Raw genomic sequence first — 6,000 nt, 5'->3', positions numbered from 1 at the left:
GAGGGAATGTGGTGATAGGGAGAGACACCAACGGCCCTGCTTCACCACTCGCAAAGCTTTCCCCCTGCAAGTGGGGACCAGGGGCTTGAACCTGGGTCCTTGCACATTCTGATGTGCTCTGGCCCCTAAAATATTTGTCCAGGTTCAATCTCAAGTACTAACAAGCCAAAGCTCACAAAGGGGGTAAAAAACTAGGTTGGGCTGGGGTAGATGCATAATGGTTATGCAAACAGATTCATGCCTGAGGCTTTGAAGTCCCAGGTTCAATCCCCTGCAGAGCTCATCAGTGCTCTGGTAAAAAAAATTATTTAGGGGCGGGGGAGACAGCATAATGGTTATGCAAACAGACTCTCATGCCTGAGGCTCCTAAATCCCAGGTTCAGTCCCCCGCACCACCATAATCTAGAGCTGAGCAGTGCTCTGGTGTATCTCTCAAAAGAATAAAAATTTATTTGACCTGGGCCCCTTGGTTGGGACACATGCCCCCCATGCGAAGTAGGGCACAGCGTGATCACTATTATAGGCAGTTGGGCCAGATTGGCATCTTCAGGCTAACTATCCTGATACTACTGATACCCACCACCATGAGCTAGAGCTAAACAGTGCTCTGGTTAAAAATTACAGACTAGCAGCCAGGCGCTAACACTGGGTTAAACACATAGTATGAAGCACAAGGACCCCAGTTCAACCCCCCAGCTCCCTACCTGCAGGGGGTTTGACAAGCTGTGAAGCCGGTCCACAGGTGTCTTTCCCCTGTCTTCCCATCCTCTGTCCTGTACAACAGCAACAACAAATAGATGGCTGCTGGGAACAATGGGTTTGTGGTGCAGGCACTGAGCCCTTGCAATAAACCCTACAGATAAAAATTAAGGACCAGTGGTCAGGGAGGAGGCACAGTGGATAAAGCACTGGACTCTCAGGTCCTGAGTTCAATCCTCGGTAGCACATGTACCAGAGTGATGTCTGGTTCTTATAAATAAGTAAAAAGAAATCTTTTTTTTTTTTTTTTTTTTTAATTAAGGACCAGCAGGACCTTGTGCACGTGGTTAAGTGCACACACTACCATGCACAAAGACCCAGGTTCAAGTCCATGGTCTCCACCTGGAGGGAGGAAGATTCACAAGTGGAGCAGAACTGCACCTGCCTGTCTTTTCCTCTCTATCGCCACCTTCCCTCTCAATTTCTGGCTGTTTCTATCCAATAAATAAAGATTTAAAGATCTTTACATGTATGGCATGTAAAGATCTTTAAAATCCAATAAATAAATAAAATCCAATAAATAAAGATTTAAAGATCTTTACATGTATGGCATGTAAAGATCTCCCATTCTGTGAGGGGTCTCTTGGTTTGGGTAGTGTTTTCTTTTGCTGTGAAGAAGCTTTTTAATTTGATGTAGTCCCATAGGTTTATACTTGCCTTAGTCTTCTTTGTAATTGGATTCGTTTCATGGAAGATGTCTTTAAAATTTATGCGGAAAAGAGTTCTGTCAATATTTTCCTCTAAGTATTTGATAGTTTATGGTCTAACATCCAAGTCCTTGATCCACTTGGAATTTACTTTGGTATTGGGTGAAATACAATGATTCAGTTTCATTCTTCTGCATGTTTCAACCCATTGTTTCCAACACCATTTGTTGAAGAGACTCTGCTTTCCCCATGTAATAGTCTGGGCCCCTTTGTCAAAGATTAGATGTCCATAGGTGTGGGGCCTCATTTCTGGGCTCTCAATTCTATTCCACTGGTCAGTGTGTTCATGTTCCAGTACCAAGCAGTTTTGATGACAATGGCCCTGTAATACAGTTTGAGATCTGGGAGAGTGATGCCTCTGGTTCTGTTCTTTTTTCTCAAGATTGTTTTGGCAATTCTAGGTCTTTTCTGGTGACTTTTTTTTAAGAGTTTGGAAGTTTGTTTTTTAAATTTTTTAAATCTATTTATTTGCTGGATAGAGACAGTCAGAAATTGAGAGGGAAGGGGTGATAGGGAGAGAAACAGACAACTGCAGCCCTGCTTCACTTGTGAAGCTTTCACCCTGCAGGTGGGGGCCAGGGGCTTGAACCTGGGTCCTTGCGCACTGTAATGTGCACTCAACCAGGTGCACCTGGCCCCTGTTTTTTTTTAATATTTATTAATGAGAGGATGAGAGATAGAATCAGACATCACTCTGGTACATGTGCTGCCGGGGATTGAACTCAGGACCTCATGCTTGAGTCCAATGCTTTATCAACTATATCATCTCCCAGACCACGGAAGTTTGTTGTTGTTGTTGTTGTTGTTTTGTATGGAGACACCAGCAGCCCTACTTCACTCGTGAAGCTCTTCCCCCATAGTGGGGACTGGGGGCTTGAACCTGCGTGAGGTTCTGATTTCAATCTCTGGCCACACATGTATGAGTGGTGTCTGGTCCTTTCTCTCCTATCTATTATTAATCTATTAATGAGAAAGGACCAGACATCATTCTACTTCATGCTTGAAGGACTTCATGCTTGAAATCTCGTCCAATACTTTATCCACTGCTCCACCTCCTGGACCATGAGTAATATATTTTTTTTCCTACCATGATTTTAACTCTGGCTTCAGGTAGTGCTGGGGATAGAACTTGGGAGCTCAGAGCTGCCTCCTGAAGTTACCTGTTTTTTTGTTTTGTTTTGTTTTGTTTTCCTTGATAACTTATGCGGCCCAGGAGGTGCTGCCGTGGATAAAATGTTGGATTTTCAGGCATAAGGTTCTGAGTTCAATCCCTGTCAACCCGTGTTATCTATTTCATTAATAAAAATAAAGGGGTGCAGCACTGGGGTTGGGGGGAGGAAAGGGAGGTAGATAGCATAAAGGTTATGCAAAGACTCTTATGCCTGAGGCTCTAAAGTCCTAGGCTCAAATCCTCGAACCACCGTAAACCAGAGCTGAGCAGTGCTCTGGTAAAAAGAAAGAGAACTCAGGCAGAAGTTGAAAAACTAGATCAGACAACAAGGGCAACAAAAGGGAATAAATAAATAAATATTAAAAAAAGAAGAAGAAAAGATCAGAAAAGAAAACGAGTAGAACCTGAACTGGAATTGGCGTATCTCACCAAAGTAAAAGACTCTGGGGTGGGTGGGTGGGGAGAATACAGGTCCAAGAAGGATGACAGAGGACCTAATGGGGGTTGTATTGTTATATGGAAACTGGGGAATGTTATGCATGTACAAACTATTGTATTTACTGTTGAATGTAAAACATTAATTCCCATGGTCTGGGAAATGGCACAATGGATAGAGCACTGGATTCTCAAGCTTGAGGTCCTGAGTTCAATCCCCGGCAGCACATGTACCAGAGTGATGTCTGGTTCTTTCTCTCTCTCCCCCTATCTTTCTCATTAATGCATAAATAACATCTTAAAAAAAACATTAATTCCCCTGTAAGGAAATTAAAAAGAAAAAAATTCAGCACTGCTTCACTTGTGAAGCTTTCTGCCACAGGTGGAGCTTAGACCTGGGTCCTCACATGATAATGTGCACTCTACCCTGTGTGCCACCAACCCCCACAGGTGAAATCTCAGTTGTCCATGGTTGCAGTAAATAGCAATCCCTCTCAATTTTCTCTTTCTGAACAGGTAGCGTATTTGAAGTCGTGGCTTTAGGCCACTTTAGGAGCTTAAATTGGGACTATCAAATAAGACTTTCAGCCAGCAAAACTGGTGAAATTTATGGATTATGAGGATTTAGGAGTCATCTGGAGAGTGTGATAGGTCAAGCATATAACTGTGGCTTATCATTAGCTAAGTGAGGACAGTACTTGACAATTCTGAACTAAGTGGTGTGCTGTTAGCTACCCATTTCAATCTTTTTATTTTTAATTTATTTATTTTATTTATTCCCTTTTGTTGCCCTTGTTATTTTATTGTTGTAGTTATTATTGTTGTCGTTGTTAGATAGGACAGAGAGAAATGGAGAGAGGAGGGGAAGACACAGAGGTGGAGAGAAAGACAGACACCTGCAGACCTGCTTCACCGCCTGTGAAGCGACTCCCCTGCAGGTGGGGAGCCGGGGTTCGAACCGGGATCTTTATGCCGGTCCTTGTGCTTTGCGCCACCTGCGCTTAACCCACTGCACTACAGCCCGACTCCCTTTTAATTTATTTCTTTATTGGGGAATTAATGTTTTACATTCAACAGTAAATACAATAGTTTGTATATGCATAACATTCCCCAGTTTCCCATTTAACAATACAACCCCCACTATGTCATTTATCATCCTTCGTGGACCTGTATTCTCCCCACCCACCCCAGAGTCTTTTACTTTGGTGCAATACGCCAATTCCATTTCAGGTTCTACTTGTGTTTTCTTTTCTGATCTTGTTTTTCAACTATTTCAATCTTAATAGGCCGTTGAAAGGGACCACAAGGTGGCAGCCAACAATTCCAAATACTTAGAGCTTTGAAATCAACCACCAATAAGAAGCTTGCTTTGGCAAAAAGAGCTAGTGTTTGGGGAAGTTGCTTCAGTGTGGCCTTGGCTTCCTTGCCAAAGACTGCTTTTATCCAACTGTTGTGTTCAAGTAATGTCAAGTGGTTTCTCTGGTTCACCCGCCTTGTGGTTGTTTAACCTGGATTCTACTGTGAAATGTTAGTAGCTCCCAGTCTTTGTTTCCCACCAAGGCCAACAAGCAGATGGGTTTTCTCTATAGCCTTTGCTGGGCTGGCTATTAATGGTTGCTTTTTCACCTACCGCTGTTCTTTGCCAAACTCTTCATGATTTAATTTTAGAAAGTATTCTCTAAGAAACTCCACGGAAGGTAGATAGCATAATGGTTATGCAAAGAGACTCCTGAGACTCCAAAGTCCCAGGTTGAATCCCCTGTATCACCATAAACCAGAGCTGAGCAGTGCTCTGGTAAAAAAGAAAAGAAACGGGGCTGGGACCAGGGGTAGATAGCATAATGGTTATGCAAAGAGACTCTCATGCCTGAGGCTCCAAAGTCCCAGGTTCAATCTCCTGCACCACCACAAACCACAGCTGATCACTGCTCTGGCAAAAAAAAAAAAGAGAAAAAGAAACGGGGCTGGGTAGTAGCACAGCAGGATAAGCGCACATGGTGCAAAGTGCAAGGACCAGCGTAAGGATCCCAGTTCAAGCCCCCAGCTTCCCACCTGCAGGGGGTCACTTCACAAGTGGTGAAGCAGGTCTGCAGGTGTCTATCTTTCTCTCCTCTCTGTCTTCCCCTCCTCTCTTGATTTCTCTCTGTCCTATCCAACAACAGCTATGACAACAATAACAATTACAGCTACAACGAGAGCAACAAAATGGGAAAAATAGCCTCCAGGAGCAATGGATTCGTAGTGCAGGCACCGAGCCCTAGAAATAACCCTGGAGGAAAAAAAAAAGAAGAAAGAAAGAAACTCCATAGATTCTGGGGAAACCTGAGGAATCCATAAGACAGAGTCAAACTGAGAATAAAAATAGTGGCTCTTCTACTACCTGCCAGCTTCCTCCACAACCAAGATAGGTTGGCCCCTGCCTATCAATCACTGGTAAACTGGGTGCCAGGTGGTGGTGCACCTGGTCGAGCACACGTGTTACAATGTTCAAAGACATGGGTTTGAGCCCCTGATCCACAACTGCAGGGAGGAAGCTTTGTGAGTAGTAAAGTGGTGCTCCAGGTAACTCTCTTTTATTTTAATCTTTTTGCATCATAGAGACAGCCAGAAATCAAGAGGGAAGGGGGTGATAGAGAAGGAGAAAGACAGAGACCTACAGACCTGCTTCACCATTTGTGAAGCTTTTACCCTGCAGGTGGGGACCAAGAGCTCAAACCTGGATCCTTGAGCACTGTAACATGTGCACTCAACCCGATGCGCCACCACCCGGCCAATTTTTTAGTCATTGATAAACTAGCTACTCGGGCTGGTACTGATGATAGCATTCCTGCCTACAAGAACCTCATAGTTCAATTAGGAAGACAGGACCAAAGCTAAGATCAAACTGATTATGCTCTCTCCCCTGCCATACAATTATTCATAGTGACA

The sequence above is a fragment of the Erinaceus europaeus genome, chromosome 4 (genome assembly GCF_950295315.1).
Source record: "Erinaceus europaeus chromosome 4, mEriEur2.1, whole genome shotgun sequence".
Lineage (NCBI taxonomy): Eukaryota > Metazoa > Chordata > Mammalia > Eulipotyphla > Erinaceidae > Erinaceus > Erinaceus europaeus.
This window is presented reverse-complemented; position numbering follows the sequence as displayed.